Consider the following 26086-nt stretch of genomic DNA (forward strand, 5'->3'; position numbering starts at 1 on the left):
AAAAGTCCTCCTTACTTCAATAAATACATATATAAATATACTAATAAACTAACGTAAGAAATATAGAGGCACAGGTGTAAGCTGAACCCGCCTGTTAGGACTGAGACCAAGAAATTATGGAATCATCCTCCCCATATCTATAATGACGGGCTTCCGGCCAAAAGCCGAGAGTCCTACCCCAAGCATTGGATCCCCCTGGATTCCGAAGACCCAACACTTGAGAATAGTTCCGCCAAAAAGGTCCAAACCATCTTCGGGATGGCTGAAATCATCCAATACTCTCATATATAGCTTTGAATGCAAACACCTCCCAACCGCGATACCTCCTCCCACTCATCAAAGCAGGCAGCAATAAAGGATGTATGAACATCCCCGGCGGGGCTACAATGGATGTGAAAACATCCAAGCCATAGGAGAAAAGAAAAAAAAATAAATAAATAAATATATATGTACATAATATATACACACATATAATGAGGGAAATTTTTCTCATAGAGTTTGGAAAGCAAGACTAAAGAAAGTTTGTGAAATTAGAATAAGGTTGAAGTAGTATTGAGAAAAAGAAAAAGGTAAAAGAGAGAAATTTAGATTCGAACTGGGGGAGCAATTTCCCCAAGTTCGAGAGCCCTCTTGCCCGTCACCAAGTTTCAGCACGGGAATTAAATGCCGTGCTGAAGCTTAATGACTTCATCAAGGCATTCTCTCATTAAGAGGGACGATAAACTGAGGGACTGCTAAATACTCCAAGGAGTGGTCTCTGTGAAGTACCTTTCCCGCGAACGGGAGAGGTGGCCTTCGTAGAAGAGACTTAGAGACACCGAAGGCTGAACCGCTGGAGAGCGCCAGTGCGCTATCTCAGGAACCCCAACGATGTGCGCAAATGCGCAGGGAACGTTGGTAGCAGCCTAACAGAATACTGGAACAGGGTGTCTCTAAGGAAGTCTCAGGAACAGCAGTCGAGCGCTAGCGCGTAAGGGAACGTTGGTGCGCAGGTGATACCTGGCACTTAAGGGACTTGCTCAAGGTGTGAGAAAGTCTCTCCTGCCCCGAAGGGAAGAGCCCGTTAGATAACGGGGGCGTGGTCGCCAAGGCGCGTCTGCAGTCAGGAACGGATACAGCAGGCAACAGGTACACTGAGGGACGAGAGACCAAGGGTCTAACGTAGCTTGAGTAGCAAGGCCCCGAGGGGATTAGTTGCAAGACCCTGAAGGGTCAATGCAACGAGAAACCGAAGTCTCGCCGTCACTAATCACCGAAGTGTAAAAGTGACTAAAGTTACGAGAGCCCGAGGGAACTGCGTAACTAAAGTTCCGAGACCCCGAAGGGTCAGGGAAAAAGAGAAACCGAAGTTTCCCTGACACTAAACACCAAAGTGCTAGTGACTGAACAGCAAGCTGTTGACAACAGGAACAATCCTCCGAAGAGGAGTCTCTATGAGTGGCCTCTCTCGTGAACGAGAGAGGTGAGCACTTCGTAGAAGAGACTGGTGATGGAGCCCCGAAAGGCCGTGAGATCAGCAGACGTAAACAGGAACAATCCTCCAAAGAGGAGTCTCTGTGAGTGTCCTCTCACGCGAACGGGAGGGGACACTTCGTAGAAGAGACAAAAGGAGCGATCCTCCGAGGAGGAGCCCTTAGTGCGGCCTCCCTCGCGAACGAGAGAGGGCCAGACTGATCCTGCAGCTGCTCAGCCCCTTGAGCGTAGCTACAGAAGCGACCGTTCAGCCCCGAGAGCATAGTCGCTAGTACCATGGTCTAGCCTTGCAACCGCTCAGCCCCTTGAGCAAGTCACAAGGGCGGCCGCTCAGCCCTGACAGCATAACCGCCTAAGGACCAGGGAAAAGTAAAAGGGAAGTTAACTAACTACCCTGGAGGCGAACCTCCTTATCGTTCTAGGATGCAATGAAGACCTGGCAGTAGTCACGGGGAAACTTCTAAGAGAAGGGAACGCCCCTGACGAAAGCCTTGAGAGACGGCGGCGAAGCCGACTCCCCAGGATAAACAGGATAGCTCTGCTTCGAAGGCACACACAACAGGCACGAAGAAACAGCATCGTAAACTGGAAAATAAAACAGAATAATTATTTAGCAGAAATTCCCCCGGGTGAAACTCCAAAGAGAAACCCCGAGGGAAAGAACATAAGAACGAAAGAAGGTATGCGCCCCCCTCCCCCACCCGGCATTCCCAGGTGAGGGGGGGGGAGACGAAAGATAACAAAACAGAATTACAGTATAACATGATAATTATGCAACTGACTTTGAATGTTCCAAGGATCACCGACCCCCGAAGGGACGTGAGCCCTGAGCTGAAAAGTTAAAACACAATTATATTCATAAAAATAATTGAGACAAATAAAACGAAATAGCGACTCGGTCCTGAGAAGCTATCGTAGGCGTAGTACGGAGTAAGAGGTGAACGACCTCAAGAGAAGGGCCGGTCTACACGAAGGCAACCATGGTGGCCTAGGAGTGAAAGGCCGTGATCACGAAAAGATCGTGGTGGCCTGCAAAGCCGGCGAACACTCTCGTAGACGTACACAACACACACCGCACAACACCGAAAGCAAAGGAAACTTACTATTTTCTATACACAAAAATATATATAAACATCAGTAATGTTTAAATATATTAAGTATAAGAAAAGGTAAGTTAAAAGACAAAACAATAATGGCCGTCGAGTGAGGATAGGAGCGGAGACCTCCGATCGCTATCCGAGCCAAAAGTAAAGTGGAGTATTCTCCGGTGTGTGTGAGGTGGAGGGGTAGCTAGCTACCCCCCCCCTTACCCCCCCCCCCCCCCCGCTAACTAGCGGTGGGGTAGGAAACCCTCGTTAAAACTTTTATGGCTCGTCGTTCAGCTACGCCGAAGTAATTCCCCCATGTAAATAGCTTGGTTTGTATTTCAGTTACGGAACAATTATGTTTTCGTATACAGTATAGTATATAAGTTAAAAAGTTAACAAGTCAAAGATTAATGGCAGTCTAAAAAAAGGCGAGGAGGAAGAGCGGTGACAACCACTCTCCATCCGAGCCAAAAGCGAAGTGGGCTCAATCACAGGAGTGTGAGTGGGAGGGGTAACAAGCTAACCCTCCCCCCCCCCCTACCCCCAGCTAACTAGCGGGATAGGTAGTTAACCCTCGCTAAATTTTACTGACTTGTCCTTTCAGCTTCGCCGAAAGTAATACCCCTATAAATAGCGTTGGTTTGTATTCTAGTTACAGAACAAATACACTTTTCACTTAATTCTCTGCTACCTATTTTCAATATATTTGTATCCTCATTTTTTTATATTCTTATATTTACAATTCATGAATATAACAAAATGAATTAAAATTGTAAAAATTATAATTTGGAACAGTACACAATCAATTACAAAAATATGACAAATTTGGGAGTAATTTCTATTTAGCATAAAAATCTGGAGCTCTTTAAGAGTGTATTATTATTTCGGTGAAGCTGAAAACTAGTTGAAATTAACCGTCACTTTTAAATTAATTAGCACAGGACTTAAAAGGGGGTTGGTACTAGCAGGCCAGTATGATTAAAGAGCTCCAGGTTTGTATGCAAGGGAAAATACAAATACTACTGTATAACTCCCAAATTTGTCATTTTCCCTACGCAAAATACAAACCTTCCACTCTTTAAGAGTGCAGACTCACCTTTAGGTGGGTGGAAGTCCTGTCCAACTGGCTGGAAACTGTCCCGGGATGGCCTGTAGTTCAGTAAGACTCTTGAGGGATCCTCGCACCACGTTGTCCTCTTTGGTAACGGCCTGAGTAATCAATTGCTGGAAGGAAAAAATATGACAAATTCGGAGATAATTTGAATTTTTCCTAACCATACAAACCTTAGCTATTTACATTGGGTTTACCTTTCGGCGTAGCTGAAATGGAGAGCCATTAGAATTTAACGAGGGTGTATTACCCCCGCGCTAGTTAGCAGGGGGGTAGGGGAGTGGTAGCTAGCTACCCCTCCCCCCCTCACACACCGGTGAACTGCTTCACTTCACTTAGAGGTAGGACTTGCCTTCGGGGACAAGGCTGGCGGGCAAATATGTGTAAATAGCTAAGGTTTGTATGGTTAGGAAAAATACAAATTATCTCCGAATTTGTTATTTGTTCCGTAACCGAAATACAAACCACGCTATTTACATTGGGTGACTTACCCCTTAGGTAGGGTGGAAAGTCCCCAGCCATACTGGCTTTGGCTTTACCCAGGGACTCAGAATCCGAGTGAGTCGCACTCGAGAAAAGGAGACCCTGCACCTCACAAGTTCCTTGCTCCGCAAGGAAACGTGTGGCCTATATAAGCTTCTGTGTGAAGGAAGAAAATGTGACCCGTCCTAGGCAGTTGACCTGGAGTTCCAGAAGGAACTCTGGGTTAGGACGTTCCCAATACCACCTCGTCAGGGTATGGGAGACGCGACAGTATTGACTCAATACTCGGAACACAAGGAAGCATGGTTTACCTGCAGAGGTTTGAGGTCAGCTATGCAGAGACCAGGATGCTGCTTCCCCAGTAGAGGGAACGATGAAGAAAGAAGTAAGGGCCAGACATACTTCTTTCGTTCATGCAGACTAAAACCTGATAACAATGCCCTCAACCTTCTGCTACCTGTCCAAAAAGGAGCCTGAGGTTAGACCAGCTGTTGTGTAGCCACCACAGAGCGATAGAAACGTAACGATCCTCCTGTGGGTCACGTCCTGCTGGAAGCGGGCTGCGAAGGTCATTAGACGCTTCCAGACTCCAGCTTGTAGCACCTGCGTCACAGAGTAGTTCTACTCGAAGGCGAGGGACGTTGCGATGTATCCGACATCGTGCTGTAGGGCGACGTGACGGGGGAGGGTCTGGATTCAGGTCGAGATGAATGTCCTTGAGTCCGAGCTGAAGAGGTATACTGGTGACTCTCCCCTATGTCCTTCCTGTGCTCCCAACCCGGCTGCACGTGAGGACAAACTGCAGCTGTTCTCAAAGATAACCCCTCGATTCCTTTACTGGCAAGAAGGAGAAGGTTTGGGTCATCTGATACAAAATGGAGCCTCGAAATCTTGAAGGAATTGGACCGAAGGGCCGGGACCCCAAGATTCTGAGTCTAGTAAACAACTCAGGAGCGAACCTGAATGTTGCCTTCCCCTATTCTCTTGAAAGGGCGGAGTCGTACGAGACCAAGAAGATTGCTTACACACTGGCCGAGGCCAGAGTGAGCAGGAGCACCGTCCCCCAAGACAGAATACGATCAGAGGCCTGATGTAATGGTTCTTGAGAAGATCTCTAAAGGGACTAAAAGAGTCTGAACCATGCTCCATGGAGGAGGTCTCACTCCGACAGGGGGCAGGGACGTTCGCAGCTTCGCATGAGCGAAGAAAGGTCCAGCGGGAAGGAAAAAGTCTATTCCTTTCAGCCTGAAGGCCAGGGAAAGGCTGAGCAATAGGCTTCACTGCCGAGAGCGGAAAAGCATTTCCTCCCGCCGAAAAGCAATAACTCTGTAACTGCTGGAGAAGAGGCTTCGAGGGAAGAGGTATCTCTCCCACGACACCAACCACAGAAGACTCTCCACTTCGCCTGGTAGACCCCTGCGGATGACTATCGCAGGTGACGCGACCTCCGCTCCGCGACTGTAGCAGGTTGTCTCTTCTTGAGGAGGCGGTGTAGCGTCTCAAGGCGTGAAGCCGAAGCGAAGCAACGGCTCGTGAAAGATGTTGTAGTGTGGTTGTTTGAGTAGCCTGTGCCGTGGAAGAAGCTCTCCCAGGAGTTCCGTCAGGGGAAGCAGAGGGTCCGGAAACCGTTCTGCGTATAGTCACAGTGGAGCTCTCAGGGCCATCGAAAGGTTGACAGACAACCTGGCCGTGTTGAGACCCATTCTCAACAGACAACAATGGTGGGAAGACGCAGGCGTCGATGTTGTCTCCCACCGTCACCGGAAAGCATCTTGCCAAAGAGTCTTGGGGTCTGAGACCGGGGGGAAGAACAGCGGAAGCTTGAAGTTCCAGGCTGTCGCGATCAAGTCCCCCAGGCCAGGAGTTGCTGGTTACTACAGGCCAAAGACCCCCAGGTACTCTCCATCTGCGAGGCTCTGCTCAGATAGTCAGAGAGAACATTCCTCTGCCCGGAATGAGCGAGCCGATAGTGGTATTGAGAGGACCTCGGATCATCCCAGTATCTCTACTGCAAGATGCGAAGGTATGAAAATGCGTCCCTTGCTGATTAGAATACGCCAGTACCATTAAGTCGTCGCGCACGGAGCGACTCGGCAGGAACTGTAGGATCTGTAGAGGGGCCAGACTACGGCCCCTAAGCCTGCCTGAATGATGGGGAGGTATCCTTCCGGTCCTGACCATAGGCCTGAACCGGAACATGCCGCCCCCCCCTTTTCTTTGACGAGTCAAAGAACAGCATCAAAATGTGGGGAAAGGACGAGAATATCCACTCCCATCAAGAGGTTCCATAGGTCAACACCCATTGCAGGTCTAAACGTTCCGCTGGTCCCATAGGGGCCAGAAAGTCCGGTTAATCGTTGCTTTGATACCACCGGAACTTGGGTCGCCTCACAGGGAACTTATCCTGAGGCGACCGTTCGGGACTTTAGACGGGACAATGAGGAAAAGAGACACAGGAAACATTCCAAGGTAGGGCTGAAAGCTCTGCTTGACTGAGAAAAGGTACTGCGACTCTCCTCAGCCTTGCCACAGTCAACTGAAGGGAAGGCTCGGAGAAGGAGACAACACCATCTGGTGTTCCCAGGCGGTCACCCATCCAAGTACTGGCCAGACCCAAAGTTGCTTAACTTCGCTGATCGGACGAGAAGCGGTGTTTTCAACGTGGTATGGCCGTTGACTCAATATCATGGCTAGATACTCCAGATGTTGAGGCAGAAGTAGAGAAGGCTCCTAGCAAATTACCATGATCCCTCACTCTTGGAAAAGACCCGGAAGCTTGTCCCGGTGTTGGAGAAGGTCGAACCCGAGCCTACCGGGGTTGACCAGACCTCCAAATAGCGAAGGAGGCGAAAGCCTGCTCCTGAGCGGCCAGGAGGAAAGCAGGCAGAGTTCTCTGGGGAAAACCCTGCGATGCCGCGGCGGGATCGCCACACCGCATCTTGAGCAGGAACACCTGTAGCCTATGCTGAATTCCAAGAGCTTCCTGGAAGATGGATGGAATGGAAACTGGAAGTACCCGTCCTTCCGATCCAGAGCCTAAGGAGTCCTGCAGCCTCGTTACCAGTCTGATCGACTCTGCTGTTCCACGCTGGACGAAGTTTGTTCGACAAACTTGATCAGATCTGAGAGGTCGACGACGGAAACTCCCTTCTCAGATGCTTTCCTACGAGAAAGGATCGACTGAAGAAGCCGGGGGGTGAAGCCGTCGACGACCCTATGGAGGACCTTCTCCTAAGGCATGGATCCTTCTGCCCAAACGGGCAAAACTCTTGCCACCCCATGGCATAAAGGTTCAGTGACACTGGATTCGCTGACAGAGACGGAGAGATGGTAAGAGCTAGGCGCGATATCCTTGGCTGATCACGGAGATCGTGCAGGAATCGGCATCAGGAAGCTGTTATTCGGATGAGTAACCTTAGGCATCCCCCCAGCGTGAGACCTGCCAGGGGGGGTTGCCAATCCTAGAGTTTGTGAACTCTGCTGCTCCCTCTAGGATTATGCCTCCCCGGGAGAGCCTCCCATGCTACCTGTCCCTGACAGGAGGGGACTGCTATTGTAAACCTTGCCTTAGCTGCTGTAGCCGGTCCAATAACTTAGGCCGACGAGGCTGAAAGAAGAGGCGTTGGAGGCCTGCAGGGTCTGGAAGAAAGCGCCTTGGAGGAGTGAAAACGGAAGTTGACTTCCTCCGCACAACAGCAGTCCATGTATCTGTCCTTGGGCTCAAACAAGCTCTTCCCAAGGATGGAAGAGTGTCTGAGCTTGTCGACATCCACGGATGAGACACCCGAGGGGAAGCTTTCGGTCACTGCGTCTAGATGCTCAAACATCGAGTTCGCCCGCAAGATCGAAACTTGGCGACGGAACGCAAAGGTGGTTGACCCTGAGAGGAGGAAAGTACCTATGATCTTCCTGGAGCTCCCTTGTACAAAACCTCGGGTCGCAACCGAGAAGGGAAAGGACCTGGTAAGCCCCTTCCACGGGACGGAGAAGAGGAAGGGCTAAACCAGTCACCCCTTGCCCGACGGAGAAATCTCGAAAGGAAAATTCCCTGGCACGACCCTTCCAGGGAATGACGAGGAGGAAGGGCTAACCCAGGTTCTGGAAAGAATGTTGCCCAGACCTCTCTGAAGATTCTTCCTGCTCTTGCATGTGCCATGCTCTGCGTTTACGGGGTGAAGACCGTGTTCTGGAAATACGCGTTCCAAAAGACTAGACAGGCTGGCCGTGTTGCGAAACCCCGACGGGAATCGCGGTCCCAATCGCCCTGGTGCTCACGCGATGGTAAATCAATGGTTCGCGTGTGGCCGAACGTGGAAGCGCCAGTGCGCGGGCATGCAGGAGCGCGGACGAAAGTGCGCGAGGGAGTGCAGAAGGAGGGCGAGCGTGGTTGGAAGGGCGAGAGCTGGCAGTCGGAATCCGATAGTTCACAGGCGAGTGATGACCCGTAGGCAAGCAATGGCTACTGCAGGAATCAAGCCGGCGCTCGCGCGATGGAACACCGCCGGTTCGCGCGATGGAACCCCGTCGGTTCGCGCGATGGAACACCGTCGGTTCGTGCGATGGAACACCGTCGGTTCGCGCGATGGAACATCGCCGGTTTGTGCGATGGAACACTGCCGGTTCGCGCGATGGAACACCGTCGGTCCGCGCGATGGAACACCGTTGATTCGCGTGATGGAAATACCGTTGGTTCGCGTGAGGGCGAACATTGGAGCGCACGTGCGCGGGCGCATGGGCGTGCAGGAACGTGGGCGTGCAGGCACGTGGGAGCGCGGGTGAGCGAAGGCGGTCAGGAGACCGATGGCGCGTAGGCGGGCGATGGCGCATTGACGGGCGATGGCGCGTCTTGGCGAGCGACGGCCCGTAGGCGAGTGAAGGCGTGTTGGCAAGCGATGGCGCGTCGGCAAGCGATAGCGCATTGGCAAGCGACGGCGTGTTGGTGAGCGGTGGTGCGTTAACAAAAACGCTAGCGCGCAGGCGAAGAATCGCGCGTAGGAGATCGCTGACAGGTAAGAGACTAGGGATGATTAGCGCGCATCGCGCTAATCAGAAGGAGCGCAGGTGCATCAGGAAGGTGAGCGCTGATGCGAGCTGTCAATCAGGCGATCCTGGACTGTCAGGAAAAAACCGTTGGTGCCCATTGGTGCATGGCAGGAAAGGGCGCGCAGATGTGCGCTGGCGATTGAAGGAAGCTGGCGCACAGAAGGACAGAAGTAAAGGCGAGCGCTGGCGAGCAGGAGGAAGATCTACGGCAAGACTCAGCTACCGGAGATCGTGGTCCACAGCAGGCAAGTGCTAGATCGCTACTGATGGTGTCCAGGGGACATGACACGCGTGGAAGATCGATGGCGATCGTTGACGCGCAGGAGATCGCTGACGAGCAGGCGAACGTTGACGCGTCTGTGGTCGCTGGCGAGCTGGTGATCGCTGGCGAGCAGAAGGCGACGCGTGGAATCCTGTGCGTAGAAGAAGAGTCCTTGTCCAAGACCTGAACCGAAGTTCTGGGTTGCGCGGGCGAACGTGGGCGCGTATCAGGAACTGGAAGCGCAGGTGCGCTCTGACGGGCAGGAGATCTAGAGCGCTCAGGAGACCGATGGCGCGCAGGGCGCACAACAGGAACAGCAGGGTGTTCGGAGTTCTCAGGAGAGCGCTGGCGAGCAGTGGAGCGACGATCATCAGGAGAGCGCTGACGAACAGGAGAGTGCTGGCGAACAGGAGAGCGCTAGCGATCAGGAAAACGCTGATGAGCAGGAGAGCACCTGTGCGCTAACATTGAGCAGGAGAGCACCTGTGCGCTAACACTGAGCAGGAGAGCACCTGTGCGCTAACACTGAGCAGGAGAGCGCCTGTGCGCTAACACTGCAGAAGGGCGCGCACGGGAACCCTGACACGCAAGGGAAGCACCCCCGTGGGAGGCAACCCTTTGCCCTGAAGGGACCGTTGCCCGTCGGAAGACGAGGTCAGACTGCTGTCCATCTGCACCAGGGGCGGAAGGTCAGGAAGGCGTTGGAGATCGATCCCCGGAGAGATCTAAGGAGGTAGGAGCTGCAGGCTGCATAAGGAGATTCAAAAAGGCGCCACTTAGCACCCTTATAGGGAGATGGGAGGCCCTTACGACGAAGCGGACGGTGAGCCTTACGGCGAAGGCGGCCAACAACAACAACAGCAGAAGAGTCCTCCGAAGAGGAGTCTCTATGAGTGTACTCCCTCGCGAACGAAAGAGAAACACTTCGTAGAAGAGACGGGTCAGCCAGTGACATAAAAAGAGCAATCCTCCAAAGAGGGGCTCCTGCAGTTGCCCAGCCCCTTGAGCGTAACTGCAGGTGCGACCGCTCAGCACCAAGAGCATAGTCGCACGAAATAAAGGCAAGAGAAGAAACCCCCAAAGGGTAAAAAACTCAAGCCTGGACAGGAAAACTTCCCTCGGAAGGAAAGTTACCCACCCAGGAGGCGAGCTCGAGTGTTCTAAAATGAACTGGAGAGCTGTCAATCGTCACGGGAATACTTCCAGGAGAAGGAGACACGCCCCTGACGAAGATCTATAGGGGAGGCAGCAACAGCCGAATCCCCGGGCCTCAACAAGACAGCTCACTCCGTTGTCACATTACAGAAACGAACTAAATCGGTAACTGTGAAAAATAAAAACAAGAATCATTAGTTAACATTCATTCCCCCGGGAAGACCCCAAAGAGGAAACCCGAGGGAAAAGAACACAAAAATTACACAACAGGCACGTGCCCTCACAACCACTTACACTCACGGAAGGAGAGCTGTAACCAACACAGAATTATAACATTTATAATTATTTAACTATGTAATTATGTAATTTAAAAATGAATGAACACTAAAAAAAAAAAAGAACGAAAACCCCGAAAGGAATCGTTCTACAAAAGCTGAAAAATTAACAAATACAATTAGATTCATAAACTAATTGAGACAAACGTACGGCGTAGCAACCCCACCCACACGGGATGGAAGCTACTCAGACGTAGTAACGTAGTAAGGGTGAACGACCTCAAAAGAGAGAGAGAGAAAGACCGTAGTCAAACTCGATCGCGACCCAAGAAATTACACCGTGGTGGCCTAACTGCCGAGGGCTTCACGGAGATATCGTACACTACACACACACAAACTCTGAAAAGGAAACTTACTGATTTCTATACTCAAATATATACATAAACACTAAAAAATTTTTACATATATATTAAGTAAAAGAAAAGTAAGTGATTATGTAAAGACAAGACAAAAACAATGGCTGCCAAGCAAGGACAAAGACAGACGTCTGTCCATTGTCCGAGCCAAAAGTGAAGTGAAGCAGTTCACCGGTGTGTGAGGGGGGAAGGGGTAGCTAGCTACCACTCCCCTACCCCCCTGCTAACTAACGCGGGGGTAATACACCCTCGTTAAATTCTAATGGCTCGCCATTTCAGCTACGCCGAAAGGTAAACCCAATGTAAATAGCGTGGTTTGTATTTCGGTTACGGAACAAAGATTAATAGTTATATGAGTTGAGGGGCTAATAGCAGATCCCATCACAATCGGAATCATAACTTCCCACTGGGCAGGCGAGCAACTTTCAGAGCAAGATACTCGCCCGCAGAAAATCCAGATCAGCTGTGCATAAGCCCTGGGATGTTGAACCACAAGAGAAGGGAGGATGAGAGTAAGAAGTAGCCAATCACTCTTACATTCATCCTAGACTTACCCCGCGGGGTAACCTCCGCCCTTGATCTTCTGCTATTTGTCCCCTAAGGGAGCTGTGTGAGCTGCCACCACAGGACCAATTGAGAAAATGTCTAGGCTCTAGTGGGTTATATCCTGCAGGTAGTGGGCAGTGAACGTTGTTTGGCATTTCCACCTGCCTGCAAGTAGTACCTGCTGTACCGAGAGGTTTTTCCTAAATGTCAGTGAAGTGCTAACCCCTCTGACATCGAGTGCACGAGGGCGTCTCCTTGGTTATAGAACATCCTGAGCCGTAGCTCTTTCAATCACACGCCAGAACCACGAGGAGATCGGGTTCTTCGTGACTCTCCTCTTTGTTCTTCCTGTGCTCATGAAGACTGTTAATTTGAGGTCTGGCTCTTCTTGTTCTCTTAAGATATAACCTCAGCGCTCTTATGGGGCATAGTAAAGGTTGATCAGGATCGTCTTTTACTGACCGAAGACTCTCAATCTGGAAGGAGACAAACCTAGGGTCAGCTACCGCTGGATTTGGAATCTCCGAAATGAAACTGAGTGACCTGCCCCATCCCCTTTAATGGGCGATGTCATAGGGAAGGCTAAGAAGCTCGCTGACTATGCTTGCAGAGGCCAGGGCTAACAGGAAAGCTGTCTTTGGAGTGAAGTCCTTGTCTGAGGCTTGTCTCAAATGCTCGTAAGGGGCTCCTTTCAGGGACCGTAGGACCTTAACAACGTTCCACGGGGGTGAAACGTTGTAAAAGAATTTATAACAAATGCTTTGGGAGAAGTTACGGGTGCTTTAGTATTGGAGGGTAAAACGAGAGAAGTTACAAAGAGACATGTGTTTAACCTTATACTTCTATTAAGACCTAAAAAGACTAATGAGGAAATTCAGGATGACAAAACTTCAGATGCTGAAATTACTGAACAACCTCGAATTACAGTTAAAGAGAGAGCTGCGGCAGAAGTTTGTGAAAGGAGAAATATGACAAATTCGTAGTTAATTTGTATTTTTCATAACTATAAAAACCTTAGCTATTTACAAAGGGTAATTACTTCGGCGTAGATGAATGACGTTCCATAAGAATTTTAACAGGGGTTTACTACCCCACTGCTAGTTAGCGGACGGGGGGTAGGACTTATCCCGGGGGACAGGGCTGGTGGGCAAATATGTATAAATAGCTAAGGTTTGTATGTTAGGAAAAATACAAATTATCTACGAATTTGTCATTTGTTCCGTAACTGAAATACAAACCACGCTATTTACATAGGGTGACTCAACCCTTAGGAAGGGTGGTAAGTCCTTGCCATACTGGCTTTGGCTTGCCCGGGGACTTCATATTCGAGTGTTTACGTACTCAGACAATAGGGAGTCCCTGCTCCTCGCTAGCATGTTGTGCAACTGCTGCGGCCTACGTAAGGTGTGTGCGAAGGTGAAAAGTGACTCGTCCTAGGAAGTTGACCTGGAGTTCTTCAGATGGAAATCTAGGCTAGGACTCTCCCAATACCACCTCGTCAGGGTATGGGGACATGACAGTACTACACTTAATACTAGGAACACAAGGAAGCATGGTTTACCTGCAGTGGTTTGATGTCAGCTGTGCAGAGAACCCAGGATGCTGCTTTCTCCAAGGGAAGAGAGGATGAAGAAAAGAATAATGGCCAGACATACCTTTTCATTCATGCAGACTAAAACCGGGTAACAATGCCCTCAACCTTCTGCTACTTGTCCATTAAGGAGCCTGAGGTTAGACCAGCTGTTGTGCAGCCACCACAGGGCCGATAGAAAACGTATCGAGCCTCCTGTGTGTCACGTCTTGCAGGTAGTGGGCTGTGAAGGTCGTCTGACGCTTCACCACCTCAGCTTGCAGGACCTGCGTCACTGAATAATTTTTCTTGAAGGCCAGGAACGCAGCTATGCCCCTGACATCATGCACTCTAGGGCGACGTGACGGAGAAGGGTCAGGATTCAAGGCTAGGTGTATTACCTTGCGAATCCAGGCTGAGATGGCATTCCTTGTGACCCTTTTCTTTGTTTTCCCAGTGCTCACAAACAAGGCTTGAACCTGGGGATGAAGTGCAGCTGTTCTTTTAAGATACAACCTCAGACTCCTTATTGGGCAAAGTAGGAGATGGTCTGGGTCATCTGTTACAGAACGGAGACTCAAAACCCGGAGAGAGTCGAACCAAGGGTCCGGCACTCCCGAATTCTGAGTCTTGGCAACAAACTCAGGGACGAATCTGAACATTACCTCCCCCCATCCCCTTGAATGGGCGATGTCGTATGAGAGACCATGTAGTTCGCTGACTCGCTTGGCCGAAGCCAAAGCTAGCAGGAACACCGTCTTCCAAGTAAGGTGGTGATCTGAAGCCTGGCGTAATGGTTCGTAGGGAGGTCACTTTAGAGACCTGAGAACTCGAACCACGTTCCATGGAGGAGGTCTCACTTCCAACTGAGGGCAGGTAAGTTCATAGCTTCGTATGAGAGGAGAAAGTTCCAGCGAGGAAGAAATGTCCACTCCTATGAGCCTGAAGGCAAGACTTAAGGCTGAGCGATAGCCTTTCACTGCCGAGACTGAAAGGCGCATTTCCTCCCGCAAATACACGAGGAACTCCGCTCTTGCTGGAATAGTGGCATCGAGTGGAGAGATACCCCTTCCACGACACCAACCACAGAAAACTTGCCACTTCGCCTGGTAGACCCCTGCGGATGACTTGCGCAGGTGTCCACACATCCTGTTCGCAACTTGCTGCAAAAATCCTCTCTCCTTGAGGAGATGCTGGATAGTCTCCAGGCGTGAAGCCGAAGCGAAGCTACGGCTTTGTGGAATATGTTGGAGTGTGGTTGTTTGAGTAGCTCGTGACGTGGAGGAAGTTCTCTTGGAGGCTCCGTAAGGAGTTGCAGAAGGTCCGGGAACCATTCTGCGTGATGTCATAGCAGAGCTATGAGGGTCATTGATAGATTGACCGATATTCTGGTCTTGTTGAGTACCCTCCTCATCAGACAGAACGGGGAGAAGGCATACACATCGATGTTGTCCCATCGTTGTTGAAAGGCATCTTGCCAGAGAGCCTTGGGATACGGGACTGGGGAGCAGTACAGCGGGAGCTTGAAGTTCAACGCTGTAGCAAACAGATCCACAGTCGGGGAACCCCACAAAGTCAGGACTTTGTTGGCTACTAGAGGATCCAAAGACCACTCGGTACTCACTATCTGCGTCGCTCTGCTCAGACTGTCGGCGAGCACATTCCTTTTGCCCGGAATGAAGTGAGCCGCTAGTGTGATCGAGTGGACTTCGGACCATCTCAGTATCTCTACTGTCAGATGGGATAGCTGTTCTGAAAAGGTACCTCCCTGCTTGTTGATATAAGCCACCACTGTGGTGTTGTCGCTCATCACCACCACAGAGTGACCCGCCAGGACTTGGTGGAACTTCTGAAGTGCCAGGAATATGACCTTCATTTCTAACAGATTTATGTGAAGGTACTTTTCTGATTCTGACCACAGGCCTGAGGTCCTGTGGTTCAGAATGTGGGCCCCCCACCCTTTCTTTGATGCGTCCGAAAACAACATCAAGTCTGGGGGAAGGACGAGAAGATCCACTCCCTTTTGTAGGTTCTCGTCTGCCACCCACCACTGGAGGTCCGTCTGTCCGGCTGTCCCATAGGGATCAGGGTGTCCGGGGAATCGTGTCCTTGATTCCACCGAGACTTGAGTCGACACTGGAGAGATCTCATTCTGAGGCGACTGTTGGGAACCAGACGGGCCAGGGAGAAGAGATGCCGAGGAGACGTAACCACGATTGGGCTGGAAGTTCTTCTCGTGTGAGGAACGGTCTCGCGACCTTCCTCAGCCTTGCTATCCTGTTGTCTGATGGGAAGGCTTTGTGGAGATTGGTGTCTATGACCATGCCTAGATATACCAGTCTCTGAGAGGGTGCAGAGAGGACTTCTCGAGGTTTACCATGATCCCTAGATCTTGGCAAAGTTCGAGAAGCTTGTCTCGGTGGCGAAGAAGGGTTGCCTTCGAGTATGCTAGGATCAGCCAGTCGTCCAGATAATGGAGGAGACGGATGCCGATCTTGTAAGCCCATGATGAAATCAGGGTGAACAATTGAGGTGCTGTAGAGAGACCGAAGCACAGCACCTTGAACTGGCAGATCTTGTTGTCTAGGCATAATCTTAAGTACTTCCTTGAAGACGGGTGGACTGGGATCTGGAAGTACGCGTCCTTCAGGTCCAGTGTACACATGAAATCCTGTGGTCTCACTGCAAGCTTGACCGTGTCTGCTGTCTCCATGCTGAACGGAGTCTGTTTGACAAACCCGTTCAGTGTTGAGAGGTCGATGACTGTCTCCAGCCTCTAGACGCCGTCCTTACAAGAAAGAGTCGACTGTAGAAGCCTTGGGACCCGTCCACAACCTCTTGGAGAGTGTCCTTCTTCAACATGGTCTGGACTTTTGCCCGGAGGGCCTGTCCCTTTACCAATCCCATGGTAAGGGAGCTCAATGACACTGGATTCGCTGTCAGGGGAGGTAGAGATGAAATGAACGGGACGCGATAACCCTGACCGATTACGGAAATCGTCAGGTATCTGCCCCGAGTTGCTGCCACCTTGTCGTGCAACTTTGTAGGCATCCCCCCACTGGTGGACATGCAGGGGGACTGCCAATCCTAGCGTTTACGGCCTCGGACGTTTCCTCTAGGATTTTTACCTCCTCCCCTGGAGGACTTCTTGCCCCCTCTGCCCTTGGCAGGAAAGGGCTTAGACACCTTCAGCTTTGCTGCTGTTGTCTTCTTTGTGTCCTTAGCTGGAAGGGGCTGCTGGAGGCTTGTAAGGCCTCGATGTTAGGGCCTTATGGATGAGGGAGTCCTGATTGCACTTCCTCGACCTCTCAGCAGCTAGCTCCACGTCCTTAGGCTCGAACAGACTCTTACCGAGAACGGAAGTGTCTGAGCCTGCTAACGTCGGAACTGGGGACATTCTGGTGGAATCTCTCAGCCACTGCGTCCCATCGTTTGAGGATCGTGTTGGCCCACAAGCTCGAAACTTGGTGGGCAAGAAACTTAATGGTACGGGTGCCTGAGAGCAAGAACGTCTCCAGTGCCTTCCTGGTACTTTTTTGGACAAATCCTCCGAATGTACCAGGATGCCCAAAGACCCCAGCCAGATGTCAAGCCATTAAGTTGCCTACATGGCACACTTCGCCACCTTCTCCTGGCTTAGGATCTCAGTTGCGGAATAGGACACCTACCGGTTGGAGAGTCTCTCTAGAGGGACTCCCCCAGTGAGTTCTTCCACGGAATGGTGTACTGGAAGACCCAACCAAGTCTCCTATAAGATCTCAAAGTACCTCCTCTGATGTACTCGAGGAGGAGGGAGGAGCTTGTTACCGGCGCTGGATCTATTGGAGGAGGCAAGCTCAGAGAGCTGGCCCTCGACCTTGTCTCTGGCACTCTTCATACCCTGTGACCAGGGCAAAGCTGCACTGGCCCTAGAGGGTTTCTGGGTGCCGTAGATTCAGTCCAGGACCGTATCCTTTCCCTCACGAGGAGGAATCTCCGGGTCTGGGATCCCGTTGAGGTTCCTCATGAGGGTCAGAACTTGCCAGAACGCATGTTCTGACTCTTGGTGTTCTCCTCCTGAAGGACTGGCAGCAAAGTCTCAAGTCCCCCGTGGCTCTTCCTGGGGAGACTCGCGGACGTTCTCCGAAGGTCTAACTGGTTCCTGTCTAGGCCTTGTTGAAGACTTAGGGACAGTCTTCGAGTCCTTGGGTTCCCTCCTGGGAGGGATACAGGACTCCAGCAACGATGGATGCAAGACCTTCCCCACCTCTGTATGAGAAGACTTCTCAGGAAGAGGCGGAGTTTCCCCCATTGGTGCGATGGGGGAACGGACCAGCTCTTCCGACTCTCCTGAGGATGGGTAATACTCACCCGCAGGGGAGGGAGAGAAAGTCTGAGGGGGGGAAGGAGTCTTGCGCAAGGACTTGCGAGGAGACAGGATAGCCCTCGGAGAAGTTACCACGGAGGGAACTCCTCTCTTCCTCTTCAGGGGGGAGTAAGTTGCCATCGATATGTGACCCAAGTCAGAGAGAACATGCTTCATAGCCTGCATAAGAGCTCTGACAATGGTACCAAACCAGGGCTGCTGGCTGACAGTCGCGCTGTCAGACACTCCCTCTGGAGGGAAGGGGATCGTTCGATCCCTTGGAGGAGTTGCCAAACGAGGGTTTGCCTGATGAGAAGCTGAAAAAGAAGAAGAGGAATCCTTAGACCTGTCCGGAAACCTCCCCTCCTCCGGCGAGCGCGCTGTTCTGCGCTGCGGGGAGGGGAACGAGATGATGACCTGTCTGCCTGAAGCCCACTTGCAACTCGTGCGTGATCGTGTTGGCGATCGGGGCGCCGATCACGCTGGTGATCGCGTGAAGAGCCGTGTTCTGGGTCGCGCGTGAAAGAATTGTGCGCAGCAGGAATTTCGCGCTCGCGCGTAGGCGTGGGCGTGCGAGACTGAGGGCGCAGTGGCGCGCAGGAGAAGGCGCGTAGGAGATGGCGAGGGCGTGTGGCTCGCAGGAGCTGGTTTAAGAGGCGGAGTTGAAGGCTGGCTGCGAGGGCGCGCAGTAGTTTGATGTTGTACTGGTGGGCGCGAGTGCGCAGCAGTACGCGGGCGCGGGCGTGATAGCGCAGCCTCATGATAGCGCGAGGGTGAGTTTGCGCGCTGGCGCGCAGGCGAGCGGTGCGCAGGTTGCGCAGTTGCTTTAGCCGATCGTGAGATAGCCGGGCGCGCAGGTTGAGCAGGTGCCTTAGGCGATCGTGAGATAGCCGGCGCGCAGGTTGAGCAGGTGCCTTAGGCGATCGTGATAGCCGGGCGCGCATCATCAGGATGTGGGCGCACAGGTGTGCGCTGTTGCAATGGGCGCACAGGGCGCGCAGCAGGAGTCGAACGCGTGGGTGTGAGCTGTTGGGTTGGGCGCGCATCGCGCGCAACTGGAACCTGGCCCGCAGCTGGAACCTGGCGCGAAACTGGAACATTGCGCGCAGTCTGGAAGGTGAGTCCATGGGTACCTGTGAGTGCCCGTGCACTAGCTTAGGCACCTCCTGGACTGCGCGCTGAGATGTGGAAGTGCGCTGGCGCATTGGTGAGCGCATGTGCGCTGTGACAGGAACAGTCACAGCGCATAAAAGAAGAGCGCTGGGGGTCTAGAGGCACCTGCGACCGCCTGTGCGCTAACCTAGGTGCCTCTAGGACTGCATGTGGTTCAGGAACTGCCGGGCTCTTGTGCGCAGGTGAGCGCGTGTGCGCAGGTGGGCGCGGCCGCGCTAAATCAGGAACTGCTGATGGGCGCAGGAGCGCCGAAGGTTGTGGGCGCGCAGGGGAACCTTGGCGCGTAACAGGAACAATTGCGCACACGCCCGCAGGTGAGCGCAGTGGCGCTAAGTTTGGATCAGCAGCAGCAGAAGGGCGCGCAGGTATAACCTGGCGCGTAAGGGCTTGATGCGCAGTTTTGCGATCAAGACCCTTATGCCCCGAAGGGACCGGTGCCTGCGCAATGACAGGATTTGTCGGCATATATAGCGCATCAGCCTTGAAGGGTGACGGCAGGTCAGAAGGTCTGGAGGGTGACTGGTTACAGGGTCCCGAAGGACGACCATCTTCCGATGAGGATCGCGAACGATCTCTGGAGAGGCCAAGGTGGTAGCTGGCAGGAACGGTGAACGGCGAGTTGTCTCCTCCGAAGAGGACTGCGGGGATAACGAGCCGAAGAGGCGCCTCCCAACTCCCTTGTGAGGAGAAGGAAGGCCTCTACGGCGAAGGGGAGGACGAGCCTTCCGCCTTATACGCCCACGAGGGGCCGTTGAATCAGCGAGCTGACCTTCATAAGGCCTCCGCAGAGGAGTCTCTTTCAGTGAACTCCCCCGAGGAGGAGAATCACCTGCAGGAGAGACCGTAGGACTTAGTTCCTCCCTCGATATAGGGTGTTCGGAGGGGGAACCTAAGCCTTCAGCTACCTCAGCAACAACAACAGGCACGGGTGTTTGAACAAAAACACTCGATGCCTCCGACACAACAACGTCAACGACAGACAAAGGATCTACCCCTGCTGTCGTCGGCGATTGTTTGACGGCTGCACCTAGTTTGATCATATCAAACAGGGCTTCCCTGGAGGGCGAACCCTGAAGCTCCAAGGAAGCCCAAAGCTGTGATAAATCAGAGTTATTAACAGATAAATGAGAAATAATATCCTCCTCCGGGGGAGGAGGGGCAGCTGCCTCGCTATGGGAGGCAACTACCTCTCCCACACCCCGGGATCGGTCAACAGCAATACGGTCTACGCTACCACTCGCCGGCCTCTCGGAAGAGACCGATCGAGTGGGAGCTTCGGAGGAGGAAAGGGCTACGGAAGAAGAAGCCTTGGAATTTTCTCTCTTCAGGGAAACCTCTGAAGGAGAAATATCCCTTTTAGACTTCTTCTTACGGCGCCGGGCAAACCTACACTCATTACATATGTTACCGCTATCACACCGTTGGCCCCTACAGTGAGGACATAAGGTGTGGGGATCGGTGTCAATGGCCGACATAAAGGTCCCACAAGGGCGGCCAGGTAATCCAGGGCACGTACGCATATTAGAATAATAGAGGCCAACTTCAAACACACTCTGTAGAAAGAGAAAGCAAAAAGACAGATTAATGGCAGTCACAAGAGAGGGAGAGAGCAGACACGTCTGATCGTCTCCCGAGCCAAAAGCAGAGTGAAGCACTCACTGTGTGTGTGAGGGGGGAGGCAAGCTACCCCTCCCTACCCCTCGCTAACTAGCGGTGGGGTAGTAAACCCTCGTTAAAATTCTTATGGCTCGTCATTCAGCTACGCCGAAGTAATTACCCTATGTAAATAGCGTGGTTTGTATTTCAGTTACGGAACAAAAGATAATTTTAGCAAACTTTGATTAGGCGATGGTTTGAACAATGTTTTCATGGTAAAGATTGGTAGTTCTTATATGTATCAGTTCTATTTTTTTTATATCACAAGTAGGGATGTAAATCTCCAGGTTTGAAATATCAAATTATATGGGTAATTTAATGTTTTTGCTGGGAGTGTACAGAGATATTAATTTAACATTTCATTTAGATATGTATGAAATGAGAGTGGTGAGAGACTGGTAGACATGTGTGTTGAACAAGAGATGGTAATAAGTGCTAGCTTCTTTAAAAAGAAAGAAAAAAATAAGTATACATGGGTAAGAATGGCAAATGGAAGAGTAGTAGAAAGGGCATTAATGGATTATGTGTTGATAACTAAAAGAATGTTTGGAAGATTGAAAGACGTGCACGTGTTTAGGGGTATGGCTAACGGTATGTCTGATCATTTTTTGGTGGAAGGAAAATTAGTTGTAGCAAAAGAGTGGGGGAATAGACTAGGTGGATGTAAAAGGGAGGTAGTGAGGATTGAAGAGCTAATAAAACCGGGGGTAAAAAGTAAATATCAGGAAAGGTTGAAAATGGCATATGACGAGGTGAGAGTAAGAGAAACTGGTAATTTAGAGGAGGAGTGGAAGTTAGTAAAAGAAAATTTTGTTGGGATTGCAAGTGATGTATGTGGCAAGAAGGTTGTTGGATGCAGCATGAGGAAGGGCAGTGAATAGTGGAATGAAGGAGTGAAGGTAAAAGTGGAAGAGAAAAAGAGGGCTTTTGAAGAATGGCTGCAGAGTAATAGTATAGAGAAGTATGAAAAATATAGAGAGAAAAATGTGGAAGTAAAGCGCAAGGTACGTGAGGCAAAGAGGGCAGCTGACCTGAGGTGGGGTCAGGGATTGGGTCAGTCATATGAAGAGAATAAGAAGAAGTTTTGGAAAGAAGTGAAGAGAGTAAGGAAGGCTGGCGCAAGAATTGAAGACAGTGAAAGATGGAAATGGAAGGTTGTTAAAAGGAGAGGAGGCAAGGAAAAGGTGGGCGGAATATTTTGAAAGTTTGCTGAATGTTGAGGATAATAGGGAGGCAGATATAATTGCTGTTCCAGGTGTTGAGGTGCCAGTGATGGGAGATGAGAATGAGAGAGAGATTACAATAGATGAAGTGAGGAGAGCACTAGATGAAACGAGAGTAGGAAAAGCATCTGGTATGGATGGTGTGAAAGCTGAGATGTTGAAGGAAGGGGGTGTGACTGTACTTGAATGGTTGGTGAGATTGTTTAATATGTGTTTTGTGTTGTCAATGGTACCAGTAGATTGTGTTTGTGCATGTATTGTACCACTATATAAGGGTAAGGGAGATGTGCATGAGTGTTGTAATTCAAGAGGTATTAGTTTGTTGAGTGTAGTTGGAAAAGTTTATGGTAGAGTATTGATTAATAGGATTAAGGATAAAAAAGAGAATGCAATCTTGGAAGTACAGGGTGGTTTTAGAAGAGGTAGGGGTTGTATGAATCAGATTTTTAAAGTTAGGCAGATATGCGAGAAATATTTAGCAAAAGGTAAGGAGGTGTATGTTGCGATTATGGATCTGGAGAAAGCATATGATAGAGTTGATAGGGAAGCAATGTGGAATGTGATGAGGTTATATGGAGTTGGTGGAAGGTTGTTGCAAGCAGTGAAAAGTTTCTACAAAGGTAGTAAAGCATATGTTAGAATAGGAAATGAAGTGAGTGATTGGTTTCCGGTGAGAGTGGGGCTGAGACAGGGATGTGTGATGTCGCCGTGGTTGTTTAACTTGTATGTTGATGGAGTGGTGAGAGAGGTGAATGCTCGAGTGCTTGGACAAGGTTTAAAACTGGTAGACGAGAATGACCATGAATGGGAGGTAAATCAGTTGTTGTTTGCAGATGATACTGTACTGGTTGCAGACACAGAAGAGAAGCTTGACCGACTAGTGACAGAATTTGGAAGGGTGTGTTAGAGAAGGAAGTTGAGAGTTAATGTGGGTAAGAGTAAGGTTATGAGATGTACGAGAAGGGAAGGTGGTGCAAGGTTGAATGTCATGTTGAATGGAGAGTTACTTGAGGAGGTGGATCAGTTTAAGTACTTGGGGTCTATTGTTGCAGCAAATGGTGGAGTGGAAGTAGATGTACGTCAGAGAGTGAATGAAGGTTGCAAAGTGTTGGGGGCAGTTAAGGGAGTAGTAAAAAATAGAGGGTTGGGCATGAATGTAAAGAGAGTTCTATATGAGAAAGTGATTGTACCAACTGTGATGTATGGATCGGAGTTGTGGGGAATGAAAGTGATGGAGAGACAGAAATTGAATGTGTTTGAGATGAAGTGTCTAAGGAGTATGGCTGGTGTATCTCAAGTAGATAGGGTTAGGAACGAAGTGGTTAGGGAGAGAACAGGTGTAAGAAATGAGTTAGCGGCTAGAGTGGATATGAATGTGTTGAAGTGGTTTGGCCATGTTGAGAGAATGGAAAATGATTGTCTGCTAAAGAAGGTGATGAATGCAAGAGTTGATGGGAGAAGTACAAGAGGCAGGCCAAGGTTTGGGTGGATGGATGGGGTGAAGAAAGCTCTGGGTGATAGGAGGATAGATGTGAGAGAGGCAAGAGAGCGTGCTAGAAATAGGAATGAATGGCGAGCGATTGTGACGCAGTTCCAGTAGGCCCTGCTGCTTCCTCCGGTGCCTTAGATGACCGCGGAGGTAGCAGCAGTAGGGGAGTCAGCATTATGAAGCTTCATCTGTGGTGGAAATGTGGGAGGTTGGGCTGTGGCACCCTAGCAGTACCAGCTGAACTCGGTCGAGTCCCTGATTTAGGCTGAAGGAACATAGAGAGTAGAGGTCCCCTTTTGTTTTATTTCATTGTTGGTGTCGGCTACCCCCCAAAATTGGGGGAAGTGCCTTGGTATATGGATGGATGTATGAAATTCTATTTGCTATTTCCTTTTTGTTTTCGTGGATAAAGTTATTGACGTGAAATAATTTAGATTACATGTAACTTTGGAGATTCTCTTTTCAATATTTTTCTTTCAGTAAAATTAGCTTGAGTAAATTTAAGAGGATCTATGTATTTTATTAATTACTTAAGTGTACCCAAATAGTTCGAGACCACCATTTACTGCTTTTCCGAGCGTAACTGTATGATGTTTACTTCGAAAGTTAGCCCTGACGGGACACCAGATTACTTTTGCCCTCCACTGCGAACATTTAACTCTCCAAAGCTTCCATTCAGTTTAATATAGTGGTCTTATTGCTCCATTCTAATGGATAAACTATAGGACCTTCGTGATCATCCTCCCTAACTTTGGATTGACGGATGGGCGGTAATGTGGATCTCATGGATTTGCTACTCTTCAAAAGGCTTGCGCCAGTGAAGAAGGCACTCTGGATTATCAGTGAATTCAACAACGCTTATGGAGGATCCGTTTACTTGAACAAGCAGCGCATGGCATTCTTTGAGGTAGGTCTCGTTCTGTTAGCACATCAAACTAGACTTTAAAGTTGCTGTTTTAAAAAAGCGTATTCACCGAACCTCCATCCATATACCAAGGCACTTCCCCCAATTTTGGGGGGTAGCCGACACCAACAATGAAACAAAACAAAACAAAAAGGGGACCTCTACTCTCTACGTTCCTTCAGCCTAACCAGGGACTCAACCGAGTTCAGCTGGTACTGCTAGGGTGCCACAGCCCAACCTCCCACATTATCCACCACAGATGAAGCTTCATACTGCTGAGTCCCCTACTGCTGCTACCTCCGCGGTCATCTAAGGCACCGGAGGAAGCAGCAGGGCCTACTGGAACTGCGTCACAATCGCTCGCCATTCATTCCTATTTCTAGCACGCTCTCTTGCCTCTCTCACATCTATCCTCCTATCACCCAGAGCTTTCTTCACACCATCCATCCACCCAAACCTTGGCCTTCCTCTTGTACTTCTCCCATCAACTCTTGCATTCATCACCTTCCATTCAACATGACATTCAACCTTGCACCACCTTCCCTTCTCGTACATCTCATAACCTTACTCTTACCCAGGAGTTAGAATTCTGGAGACCTAAAGGTAAATTCTCTGGGAATATCACTGTAGTTCAAATATCCCTTGGAAGCTACTTATAGGAACCTTCCATCAGGACGACATGGCTATCTCACCCAAAAATAGATTTTTCGCTTCGCTCAAAATCCGTTCTTTGGTCTAGGTAGAATCTTAGATAGTTCCTGGAAGACAGATGGATTGGGATCTGGAAGTATGCATCCTTCAAATCCAGAGTGCACATGAAGTCATGCATCCTTCAAATCCAGAGTGCACATGAAGTCTTTCGGTCTGATAGCGAGTCTGACCGTGTCAGGAGTCTCCATCCTATATGGAGTTTGCTAGACAAACTTCTTGTTCACAGGGGGGAGAGATCGATGACTGGTCTCCAGCCTCCACACGCCTTTTCAACAACAAAGAGTCAAGTGTAAAATCCTGGAAACCCGGCACAGATCTCTTGGAGAGCACCTTTCTCCAACATGGTCTGGACTGTGCCCCGAAGGCTTGACTCCTTTGCAGATCCCTTCGCATGGGAGAGGCACTTGAATCAGTGGAGGGAGAGATAACGTGAACGGGATGGGATACCCAGAACAGATCACCTCGACCGTCCAGGGTTCAGCCCCCGTGGTGAAGCCACCTCTGCCATCCGCTGTTCAGGCTTCCCCCCACAGGTGGACATATGGGAGGACTGAACGTCCTCGCAAGGTCGACCTCAGCCAGACTCCCACTTGCCTCTGCCTCCACGGAAGGACTTTCTTCCTCGAAAGGGCTTATTGGACATCCTGTGACCCTACGCTCAGTCTCTATCCTTTTTTGTCGGCGGTCTAGGAGCTGGATTCCTTTGTGGCTGAGGAGGGTGAGGTCTTGAAGTCAAGGCCTTGTGAATGAGAGTCCGTATTGGACTTTTTCCACTTCTAAGCCACCTACTCAACATCCTCTGGATTGCACAACGAACTCTCCTCGAAGGGGGCGCAACTGAGCCTTGCTACCTTTGCCTGAGGAGTTGTCTATGGAACTTCCCTATTACGGCACCCCGTCTCCTCGAGATGGTGTTGGCCCAAAGGTTCACCTGTTGATGAGACAGGAACTCGATGGCCCGCATGCCGGATAAGAGGAAAGTCTCCATAGACTTCCTTGTAGACTGTTTGGATCAGTCCTGAGACCAGACCAATTGTCCTATATATGTCAACTGAAATCAAGCCGAGAGGTAGCCTGCACAGCATACCTCGTGACCTTTTGCTTGTTCAGGCTCTTGGAGACTGAGAACGAGACAGGCAGTCCTGTTAACTTCTCAAAGGACG

General features: G+C 50.4%; 1 protein-coding gene and 1 non-coding gene across 4 annotated transcripts in view; both read right to left on the bottom strand.

Annotated features, from left to right (window-relative positions):
- LOC137618669 (gastrula zinc finger protein XlCGF57.1-like) overlaps positions 1–26086 on the bottom strand; it is a 103909-nt gene that overhangs the window by 63787 nt on the left and 14036 nt on the right. For 2 of the 3 annotated variants that reach the window (XM_068348809.1, XM_068348808.1), the window contains one exon: positions 3658–3785. The exons of the other annotated variant lie outside the window; for it this stretch is intronic. The gene's annotated coding sequence lies outside the window, so the exon portion shown is untranslated. The remainder of the gene's footprint in view (positions 1–3657; positions 3786–26086) is intronic. 3 annotated transcript variants of the gene reach the window in all.
- LOC137619351 (5S ribosomal RNA) lies at positions 6715–6833 on the bottom strand. The gene has a single exon (XR_011039902.1). It is a non-coding gene; the product is annotated as a 5S ribosomal RNA (ribosomal RNA).

The sequence above is a fragment of the Palaemon carinicauda genome, chromosome 25, assembly GCF_036898095.1.
Source record: "Palaemon carinicauda isolate YSFRI2023 chromosome 25, ASM3689809v2, whole genome shotgun sequence".
Lineage (NCBI taxonomy): Eukaryota > Metazoa > Arthropoda > Malacostraca > Decapoda > Palaemonidae > Palaemon > Palaemon carinicauda.